We start from the raw sequence: 12,518 nt of genomic DNA on the forward strand, positions 1-12,518 counted from the left end.
GAAAATCACATACAAGCCATTGTATGATCAGTTCAAATATGGCCACTCACATGATATTAGGCTCATTTCACATGCCAAAAGCTTTCATGCTACACACACTAAGAAGCATGTGACACAACCTAGAAAATATCGTGCTGCCAAACCTAAAGAATATCATGCTGTTCCTCCTGTAGTTTATTATGCTAAACCCAAGTTCAATCAGAACATGAGGAAAAGTAACAAGAAAGGACCCAAGAAGTTGTGGGTACCTAAGGAGAAGATAATTTCTGTTGCAGATATCCTTGGCAGCAAAGAAGACAAAGCACAAAATGTCATGGTACATGGACTCTAGGTGCTCGCGACACATGACGGGAAGAAGGTCTATGTTCCAAGACCTTGTGCTTAAGTCTGGTGGAGAAGTCAAGTTTGGAGGAGATCAGAAGGGCCAGATAATTGGCTCTGGAACCATAAGTATTGGTGACTCTCCTTCCATAACTAATGTACTTCTTGTAGAAGGATTAGCGCATAACTTATTGTCCATAAGTCAATTAAGTGACAATGGTTATGACATAATCTTCAATCAAAAGTCTTGCAAGGCTGTAAGTCAGAAGGATGGCTCAATCCTATTTACAGGCAAGAGAAAGAACAACATTTATAAGATTGATCTTTCTGATCTTGAGAAGCACAAGGTGGCTTGCCTTATGTCTATTTCTGAAGAGCAATGGGTCTGGCATAGAAGATTAGGACATGCTAGTTTGAGAAAGATTTCTCAGATTAACAAACTAAATCTGGTCAGAGGACTCCCAAATCTGAAATATAAATCAGATGCTCTTTGTGAAGCATGTCAAAAGGGCAAGTTCTCCAAACCTGCATTCAAGTCTAAGAATGTTGTCTCTTCCTCTAGGCCGTTAAAACTTCTACACATTGATCTTTTTGGCCCAGTCAAAACAGCATCTGTCAGAGGGAAGAAATATGGATTAGTCATCGTAGATGATTATAGCCGCTGAACATGGGTAAAGTTCTTAAAACATAAGGATGAGTCTCATTCAGTGTTCTTTGAATTCTGCACTCAGATTCAATCTGAGAAGGAGTGCAAAATCATAAAGGTCAGAAGTGATCATGGTGGTGAATTTAAGAACAGATTCTTTGAGGAGTTCTTCAAAGAAAATGGTATTGCCCATGATTTCTCTTGTCCTAGAACTCCACAGCAAAATACAGTTGTAGAGCGAAAGAATAGGACTCTACAAGAAATGGCCAGAACCATGATCAATGAAACCAATATGGCTAAGCACTTTTGGGCAGAAGAAATTAATACTGCATGTTATATTCAGAATAGAATCTCTATAAGACCTATTCTAAATAAGACTCCTTATGTATTGTGGAAGAACAGAAAGCCCAACATTTCATATTTTCATCCTTCTGGATGTGTTTGTTTCATTCGGAATACTAAAGATCATCTTGGTAAGTTTGATTCCATGGCACAAAAATGTTTCCTTCTTGGATATTCTGAACGCTCTAAAGGCTACAGATTATACAATACTGAAACATTGGTTGTAGAAGAATCAATCAATATCAGATTTTATGATAAGCTTGGTCTTGAAAAGCCAAAGCAGTTTGAGAATTTTGCAGATATAAATATTGATATATTAGGAGCTGAAGAACCAAGAAGCAAAGTTTCAGAAGCTGAAAGTCTCAGAAGCAAAGGATCAGAAGATCAAGTTGCTGCATCTTTAGAGAATCTCAGAATTTCTGAAGAGCCAACAATCAGAAGATCTTCTAGACTCACCTCAGCTCACTCAGAAGATGTGATTCTTGGAAAGAAAGATGATCCTATCAGAACTAGATCATTTATAAAGAATGGTAGTCAGAATCATTGATCAATATCAGAAGATGAAAGGTTCTATTCGTCAATAGAAGCAAATACAATGCAACACAACTGTCATCAAGTGTTTTCTGATGGTGAACACGTGTTTGCACGGTTTGTAAAAGCGTGAGTGAAACTGATGGGACGCCGCCCTAGGTAACTGTGTTAAATCGTTTCAATTACCACGTTCTCTTACCTAACATCACTCATCATTTAATGCATTTGATTTCAATTGATTCTGTAACTGTTCATTCTCATAAATTAATTGCATTCTTTTTCAAGTCCGCCTCTATCAATATATTTCAAATCATAACGTTTATCTTTTTCGCTCCCATTCTCTCTCTTCTTGCATGCATTTTTGCAACCTCTTTGGCCTTTTCTCAAACCCTAAACGCAAACCCAGAAAAGTTTCAAGTAATCTCAGTGCTGTTTCAATGGCTGCTTCATCTTCTCTGAACGCTGGTTCCTCTGTTCCTATTCATCTTCAAGAAGAAGAACAACAAATTGTTCCTGTTATCTCTTGCTCTATTCCCAAAAAGGAGTTGGAAGTTATCTGTGAATTAACGGTGGACTTTGATAGTCTTGAAAAATATGAGTTCCATCTGAAAGAGGATATGTTGTTTCAAGGATGGACTTCTCTGTTCTCTGAGTTCTGTGGAGCTGTTTACCCAGAACTAGTAAAGGAATTTTGGGTGCACGATGTGGTTGCCCCTAAATCAATCCTGTCGTTTTTCCATGGAAAATTTGTTGTTGTTACTGAGAACATCCTGAGAATGATGTTTGACCTAAGAAATCCTGAAGGTGTCCATGAAATTGATCAAAGAGCTGATTGGGAAGAGGTTTTGGCTACTCTTTATACAGACGTGGAGAAAACAAAGCGTGTCAAGGACATGAAGGATCTCTACAAAATCTGGACCAAGATTCTTCTGGGGTGTTTCTATCACAGGAAATCAACCCATTCTGCAGATTTTGTCAACAAAGAGCAGCAATATATTCTGTATTGCATCGCCACTCAGAAGAAGGTTGATATTATCTTCATAATATTCAACCATATGTGGAATGCTGTAAGGGATTCCAGAAACGCCTTTAGAGTAAAGAAGGGTAATATTATTCCTTTTGGAAGAATAATTACAAACCTTCTGATTCAAACCAAGATTGTTGAAGACTTGGAAGCTCAAGGAGTCATCAAGGATCTTGTCACTGACACAGGAAGCTGTTTGAATGCTCACACCCTGAGAAAGATGAACCTCATTCAAGAGCTTATAGACACTCCTCAACCTCTCCCAGGCGCAAGAAGCAGAAGAGATCCTGTTCTTGCTGATTTTGAATCCTTCTTCAAAAGTGAGCTGCCAGAAGTTAAGACTAAATATCTTAACTCTCTCAAGGAAGATAAAGACAACAATGCTCCTGCAAAAGGTGGTCGCTATCGCAGGCTCGCGAAATGTGAATAGAGTCTCCACTAATATATTTATCCCATCGAGGGAAAGTAATATCAGGAAACCTGGAATAAAGAAAGGATAAGAAAAGGTCTTTCGACCAGAGATAGGGTATGGGAGTTGGCTACGCAAGGGGAAGGTACTAGCACCCCTCACGCCCATCGTACTTGATGGTATCCACCTATGTTTGTTACTATCTAAAGGGTGTGTAAATCTATATCTTAATACAAAGGGAATGCATGCAAATGAAAGAAAAAGAAATACGGGGGAAAAAAGGTTTATAAATAGTTGTGCTCGCTTAGGCCCCGCGACCTAATGCCTAGGTATCCTTTTCAGGAATCAGAGCGACGTAATTCGGCTCACATGTTTTTGTTTGTTTTTTTGTTTTTTAGTTGAACAGTTACATTCGCACTCCGCTGCTCGACCTCTGGAGTCTTAAACTGGGAATGGAGCGGAAATAACGTGTCCGATTAAGGGAAAGAATGCCCTGAAGGCAAGAGAGAGAAGAGAGAAGATTGATTTGTGTTTTTTATGTAATTCCGTGATGAACACAACCCAATACAAGGCTTCGCACCATTTCATTACTTTGTTTAGGTCTGAGCCTTTATTAAGTATTTTAAATGTTTTTGATTGGTGATTTTTAAGGGGAATTAATCTGCGAGTTGAATCACATAAAAGTGTATGATGGTAGAGAAACAGATTAGGGAATGAATCCCACTCATTTCTCTCCTATTATATAGTGATCGAGAAAGAGATTAGGGAATAAATCCAACTCATTTCTCTCCCACTAAGTGTTTGAGAAACAGATTAGGGAATAAATCCCACTCATTTCTCTCCCACTTTTAGTTAAGTGTGATCCGCCTCTTCCTTTATTAAATGTTTTAAAGTTGAAAAGAAAAAGGAAAAGAAAACTAGCCTAAAATGAAGTAACTAGCCTAAGTGTTTAAAAGGGAATTTATAGATCCTAATGTTATCATAAAGTTAGGAATTAAAGAGACATAAAAATAAAGTCACATTAGAAGCAATAATTGAGAATGATACGATGGTACAAAGTTACACACAAGCATGAAGTAACAAGTCAAAATGTAGTACAAAAATGAAGTAAAATACTATTATTTTTATATTGAGTTTTATGGGAGAAATTGAATTACAAATCAAGTAAAATACTAAAACAAATAGCCTAAAACTAATAATTTTTTTTATGTACATTTTCTATGTCTAAAATTGTGTTAAAGTCCAAAAATGATAGTGAAGATTAGTGTTTTTAACACCTAAAAGAAAAGGCAAAGAGAAACTAACAAAATCTAAAACAAGGATGTAAATAGGGGGTAAGAATTGAAGATATGGGTGTGAATATCAGATTCACAAGGCCCAAGTCAGAGACCTAAAGATTCAATTTCATTCAAATTTTTTGATCAATTAAGAAGAGATTAATATTAAATAACCAGGTTTTCTATTAATTCCATTTTTATTCACATAATCATAGTTAGTAACAGTTAAACTTAATTAAGACTAATATTAATTAAAAGGGGGAAGAAAGAGGAAATTAGGGTTATTCATGTAATGATTCAGTTTTCCTCACACTCGTCTCTCCTCTTTCGTTCAAACACGACGGCGCCGGAGCTACTCCGACCAAAACTTACAGCGCCGCCGTGATGAACGCACCACCAACGACCTCTTCTTCCTAATTTTGAATTTAGCCTAACGTGATGCCTCATTAATCTCTCGTACTCACTCTCTAATCCTCAAAACGAAACGAACAAAAACCTAAGTGATATCAACCGGTTTACACAACAATTCGATCCAATTAGAAGCTACCACCATAGGGGTTTTGATCAACAGAACGAGCTCTATCACATGGTAGACAAGAAAGAATGCGAGAATCGAAAGATTGTAGCGTTCACCTGGGGAATATGAAGCTTGAAGATAATTGTTGAGGAAAACCAGAGGTGAGATGATACTAAGCATCCATCATTCTTCAATTCTTTGCTCTTCTTCTTCGTTTTCTTCTTTTTTTGGTTTTCTGTGAATTGTTGATGAAGCGATGATGATAATGATGTTGTTATCGTTGCAGATGAATGTGAGTTGACGCTTCTATATGGAGATGATCGTCGTTGATGATGTCACGTGGTTGCTAAAACAAACGTTGTTGGTGAAGTTATAAGAGTTGCAGAGATTCATGGAGATTGTTGAAGATGATTGTTCCGAGAAAAGGGGAGAAGATGGGAACTGAGTGAAGAATTGAAGATGGTGGTGATTTGCTGAGAAAGTGAAGAATATGAAGGCGAATTGTGGAGGTTATGGAAGTGAAGGGAGAGTGAAAGTGTGTAGAATAAATCGAGAGACCGAAGAAAAAGTGAAGTTCTGACTTTATAGAACCAATTCTCAGGTTGGTTCAATCTTTTTCTTTTCCTGTTGAATGTCCGTTAGTTCAGTTAAGATTGGTTAGGCTTGTAACTAATTCTGTTATCCGTTAGTTAGGGAGGTAGTTAGGCAAAGCTAGTTAGAAGTTGTGACAGTTATAGAATCGGTTAGGAGGTTAAGAGGTTGTTAGGATTTGAGACAAGTTAGTTACAAAACAGTTTGGGCGGTTACTTATTCTGTTAGAAGTTAGTTTTTCTGTTTTTGGTAGTTTGGTTTAGAAATAATGATGTGGGTTTTGTTATGTATATAGCTGAACTAGTTAACAAATATAATTAGGGGATTGTTAGAGGTTTGGAAATGTTTGAGATCTGTAATTGGTTTTCTTTGAATGAATCTGGTTTTTGTATTATGCAGGGTATTGGCATCATGTTGTTCTTGCAGCATTTGGATGCATTGGAGACTACACGATGTTTGCGATTGTGATGCATATGGTGAGGACCTGGTGGAATGAAGATGACACAAGCAAGATGAATTTTGGATGACATTTGAAAGTAAACTATGATGGGAACAATAAGCTTTAGGAAGTAGGAATCTAATACACTTTTGTGTAACTTTTCTCCTTTGCATTTACATTTGGAATTTGTAATGGATTTGTATTTTTGTAATGGAATTTGTAATGGAATTTGCATAAATGTGAATGATGTTGCCTTTGTATCTTGAATCTTCTTTTCGAATTTATTAAGAGTCGAGTTTTAGTATCACGACCAAGCTCATGTCCATGGATAATTAGATTCACGAAATTGATTGAACAACCGTGAATCAAGTAGCTTTGATAAAGAAATTTGAATAAATGCCCCAAATTCAACTTTAAATCAGTAGGATCTCAATTCCTCAAATTAGGTTAACTTTCTTGATGGGCAACATATGATTGAAAGAATGATTATCAATTCCATAGCAATATTTTGAAGAATCTTTCAAGATGAATCAGACTTGAAGTATAGAAATAATGAAAACCTAAAGTCCATCCTCCAAATGAACTCCAAACATACTTGAGTAATGATTCGAGAACTTTATCCTTCATCGAGATACACACTTAATGTCTTTTTTCTTAGAGATCTTGATGAAGATGCTTATTGTAGCTTGATAACCTTGAATGAAGAGGAGAGCCTCAAAAATCATAAAGAAGCCCTTGTTACTAAGATCCTTGATCCCAAAGGCTTCATTTATGACCTAAGATGTAAATGATCGTAAAGTACTAAGCCAATTTGAGAAAATTAGATGGGCAAATTTTGGGGTGCAACAGCTGCCCCTATTTAATCGTCTTAAACCTGAAGGAGAGATTGGCGCTAGCCTTTTGAGCATTCAAGGTAAAAGAAGATTAAATACCAAGTGAACCTGAAAATTTGCCTCGAGAAAGATGAAATCCACTGGAGTGAAAATGATGTCAACTCCACTGAGGAATATCAACTCTGGATTGAACAAATTAACTCTGGGTTAGAGATGAAATAAACATCAACTCTGGGTTGAAAAAGAAAAGTGAGTCGACTCTGGGTTGAAGAATAAAGGGAAGTCAACTCTGGGTTGGATAAGAGGTAACACAATATATAGGCATCAACTCGGGGTTGAGAAAGAAAGAAGATCAACTCTGGGTCGACCAAGGAATTGGAGAATGACTATGGATTGAAGGAGGAAAGATGAACAATTAGAAATAAACGTCAACTCTGGGTTGAGTGGGGAGAAAAAGGCGACCGTCAACTCTGGGTAGAGTGGGAAAATATAAAATATAATCGTCAACTTTGGGTTGAGTGGGAAAGACAAGCAATGACCGTCAACTCTGGGTTGAGTGGGAAAAGGCAAATGATAACCGTCAAATCTGGGTTGAGTGGGAAAAGGTAAGCAATAACCGTCAACTCTAGGTTGAGTGGTAAAAGGCAAATGATAATCGTCAACTCTGGGTTGAGTGGGAAAGAGAAAAGATAACCGTCTACACTGGGTTGAGAGGAAAAAGGTAAATGATAACCATCAACTCCAGGTTGAGTGGGAAAAAGACAAGAGATAACCGTCAACTCTGGGTTGAGTGGGAAAAGGAAACAATATGAAATATCCGTCAACTCAGGGTGAGTGGGAAAGACAAGAGATAATCGTAAACTCTGGGTTGAGTGGGAAAAGAAACAATAAGAAATATCCGTCAACTCTGGGTTGAGTAGGAAAAGATAAAAGATAACCGTCAACTCTGGGTTGAGTGAGAAAGAGAAAAGGTAACCGTCAACTCTGGGTTGAGAGGGAAAAGGTAAGCAAGAACCGTCAACTCTGGGTTGAGTGGGAAAAAAGGAAGAATCAACTCTGGGTTGAATAAAAGATAACTGTCAACTCTGGGATGAGAAGGATGTAACCGTCAACTCTGGGTTGAGTGGGAAAAGACAAAAGATAACCATCAACTCTGGGTTGAGTGGGAAAGGAAAGGATAACCGTCAACTCTGGGTTGAGAGGGAAAAAGAAGAGTAGTCAATTCTGGATTGAATAAAGGATGACCGTCAACTCTGGGTTGAGTGGGAAAGACAAAAGATAATTGTCAACTCTGGGTTGAGTGGGAAAGAGAAAGAAACTAGAAACAACCGTCAACTCTGGGTTGAGTGGGAAAATATAATTAACTCGGGGTTAATAGATGAAAGGAAAACTTTGGGTTGAACATAAAAAACATCAACTCTGGGCTGAAGAATAAAGGGAAGTTAACTCTGGGTTGGATAAGAGATAACCGTCAACTCTGGGTTAAGTGGGAAAGGAGAAAATATATATCCGTCAACTCTGGGTTGAGAGGGAAAGGAACAAGAGGTAGTCGTCAACTCTGGGTTGAGAAGGAAAAGACAAATGATGACCGTTAACTCTGGGTTGAGTGGGAAAGAAAGAAGATAACCGACAACTCTGGGTTGAGTGGGATAAGGCAAAAGATAACCGTCAACTCTGGGTTGAATGGGAAAGACAAACAAGATAATAGCCGTCAACTCTGGGTTGAGTGGGAAAGAAGGAAGAATCAACTATGGGTTGAATAAAAGATAATTGTCAACTCTGGGTTGAGAGGGAAAAGGGAAGGATCAACTCTGGGTTGAATAAAAGATAACCGTCAACTCTGGGTGGAGTGGGAAAGAAAGAAGATAACCGTAAACTCTGGGTTGAGTGGGAAAGACAAAAAGATAATCGTCAACTCTGGGTTGAGTGGGAAAGAAGAAAAGATAACCGTCAACTCTGGGTTGAGTGGGAAAGAGAAAAGACAACCGTCAACTCTAGGTTGAGTGGGAAAGGAGAAAAGATAATGAGCAATATCCGTCAACTCTGGGTGAGAGGGAAAAGAGAAGTCAATTCTTGATTGAATAAAAGATAACCGTTAACTCTGGGTGAGAGGGAGAAGAAAAATGATGATCGTCAACTCTGGGGTGAGTGGGAAAATATAATTAACTCAGGGTTAAAAGATGAAAGGAAAATCAACTCTGGGTTGAAAACCATAACATCAACTCTGGGTTGAAGAAATATGAACATGATTGACTTTGGGAGATGACACCACAATGGTAACTCTGAGTGATCCATTGGAATATCAATTGAATGCTTGTAGAGAACCTAATTTGATGAATAACTTGACTTGTGCTTCATATGCAATGTTTTATTTATTTGTGCACTTCTGGATATGCAATGCTATAGATTCTATATGCATTTTACTGATTGGCTTGTCAGGGTTTCAGATTTTTGTGGGGAATAGATTAGGCGGAGTTCTAAAACTCTGTTTGAGAATCAAAGTAGGGTGGATGCCCCTGCTTTATTGATGATGGGATCATTGTTACATGGGAATGCAATGATATGCGTGATGCATGTATGATTAGGAATGGAATGATTGTTTCCAAGATATGGATAATGGATAACAGGTGCCTTTGCAGGAAGGTTATTGCTTGAAGGATAGGATTTGTGAAGGTGTTGGGCTTGACTCCTCGACACCTATCTCGATATCTGAAACTTGATTGAAGATGAAGAAAGGAATTGTTACCAGCTTGCCCGAGCCTTTAGGATCTCTCGAGATGGAATTCTGATGTGCTTGAGTCATGGTCTTCCCTAATGTTGATTACGGGATGAATGCCCCAGATTGAAAGGAACTATTCCACCAGATGGATGCTTCAGGTATTTTCTTTGTGGATGACCAACCTTTGCCTTTGTAAGACTACTCGATGGAATTTCAATGTTGAACTTTCCTTGGTATCATGTACTTACTTTCTAATTAGAGACAATTCTGTTTTGAAAAAGATAATGAGAATGCGATGCACATGTTAATCTCAAAAAGAAAAGTTTTTATTTGTCAAAATGTTGTACTGATACTAACACAAGTGACAAGCAACTTTAGGAGTCAGTTTTGACATGATTTTACAGTTGGTATGCTTTCAGAACGAACCCTACTTCTATTAGGACTTTTGAGGGTTGTAACTTGGCCAGGTTCATGGTTTGAGAAACAACGGATAAAGGCTCAAGTTCTACTTATCCCACCCCTTCTTCGTGATGTTCTCCAGTCCTACGTTCAGATAGTTTGACACGAGTGTTCGCCTTTCAGGAAGGATTGTGATGGATGAGGATCCTTTATGGCTTTGACAGAGGTGGCAAACGCCCTTTGGTACTTTTTGTTGATGGGCATAACCACTTGTCCCTCGGAGGATTCTTCTTTTGCTTTTGCCTTTTGTTATCCCTAAGTTTTTCCTGGACAAAAAGTTTCTTTTGATTTTGGTTTCCGTTATCCAGCGGGATATGCCCTAATTTTTGCCTAAGTCATTTGCTTCAAAGCTTTTCCTTCTTTTTGACTTAGCGGGCTATAGTTTCTTTCTCTCTTTTTTTTATAGCTTTCTTTTCATTCGTTTTGTCTCGTTCGGGAACAAGTTGTATGACTTTTGTGATTGACTTGAAGAAAAGGTTGCGACTGCCGTATTCTCAATGAATGAGAGACATCCATTGTGGATTGTGCTCTCTTCTTTTGTTGTGAGAGATGGAATATGATGGATGGATCCTCAGACGGAACACTTGAAAGTTGAACGCTCAGTCGTACTAACTGAAAACTATCCTGCCCCTGGTTAAGATTTAGGGTTTTGTATTTTTTTTTTTTGAAAAAGAAGCTACTACTCCTTAGGCTCAAAGGGGTTGACGAGGGTTTCACTCCCTTATAAATCCGGTGTTTAGGAATTGAAACAATGCCTGTACATCGTCAGCAGGATCTTTGTTCCAAAAGCATACAATTAGTAGTTCATGTGTTTTTTATTTTCATCATTCTCCTTTTTTAGTTGCTTAAGACAAATGAGTTGAATATCAATGAACATAATGACAAAGATGAAATGATTTGAGAAAAACATGTATATTACATTATTTTTATTTATTTCAAACAGAATGAGTTTCTTACAATGGATAGTACTTGATAACAACGAAAATAGTACAATTGAAAATGCTTGAGAAATCTAAACAATGACAAGATTGGCCTTATTCTAATGCAAACAAAATGTTCTCTGACAAACAAGAAGTCTTCAGGCTTCACAGGTGGAAGGTTCCCCCATGAGGAGGCATGGAGTTTTCTGATAGTAGCTTGATCTTGTTTGTAATTCCCCATGATTATTTGTCTGTTGCCTTGTCAGATATTGATATCGAGGAATCGTCTTGACTGATCTTATGGAGAGGAAGGATGTAAGAGTCTTGGTAACCATGGATGCATAGGCATGAATGCAAAATGTTAGTGATGATGCAAATGCAGCATAAATCAGGATCAAGGATCAACGCCTCTTGGATAACATCTTCTCATGGTCAATAAGATATGGTCGAATCCTCCAGATTTAGAGGTTCGACGTTGCGTTCTTGATAAATAGTTTGTGCATGGGTCAAAGATGGTCGAACCTTCCAGATTTAGAGGTTCGACGTTGATTCTGATAGATGAGCATGTATAAGTCAAAGATGGTCGAATCCTCCAGATTCAGAGGTTCGACGTTGATTCTGATAGATAAGTGATGTAGAACTTCTGTATAAGTCAAATGAGGTCGAATCCTCCAGATTCAGAGGTTCGACGTTAATTATAATAGATATTATGAATAGCATGGGGTAGGATGGAGGCATGTTTTCCTGCAAAACAAAATTTCCCAACCCCTCTCACAGGTATGATCTAGTATATGGTAGGTCAAAAAGCCAACAGAGGATTGAAAGTAGGCGCAATCATACAATATTGCCTTGTTCAACCAAGCTTTACTCGTGGATACATGATCAGGGCAATCTGACATACGTCTTCTGTCCGTCATGGCCACTCTATTCCTAGTTCCTAAGGTATCACTCATTGCCTGGGTATTGGGCCTTTTACCTCATAGAACATCCCACCCAACCTGCAAATAGAGAAAATATGTGGTCCCCACGGGGACCCATAATATAGTCCAGATGCATGCGGAAAGTAAATATGATATGCAAACAGAAATAAACATGATATGCAAACATATATACACAGGATGTAAGCATATAAACAAACAAAGAAAAACTCCCAAAGAAAAGAAACAAACAAAGGCTAGGATCGACTCGCTAAGAATGGACCAGCACAGGTCTATCACCTCCCCAGCAGAGTCGCCAACTGTCGCAGGCTCGCGAAATGTGAACAGAGTCGCCACTAATATATTTATACCATCGAGGGAAAGGAATATCAGGAAACCTGGAATAAAGAAAGGATAAGAAAAGGTCTTTCGACCAGAGATAGGGTACGGGAGTCGGTTACGCAAGGGGAAGGTACCAGCATCCCTCACGCCCATCGTACTCGATGGTATCCACCTATGTTTGTTGCTATCTAAAGGGTGTGTAAATATATAGCTTAATACAAAGGGAATGCA

This window comes from Vicia villosa, linkage group LG5 (genome assembly GCF_029867415.1).
Source record: "Vicia villosa cultivar HV-30 ecotype Madison, WI linkage group LG5, Vvil1.0, whole genome shotgun sequence".
Taxonomy (NCBI): Eukaryota; Viridiplantae; Streptophyta; class Magnoliopsida; order Fabales; family Fabaceae; genus Vicia; species Vicia villosa.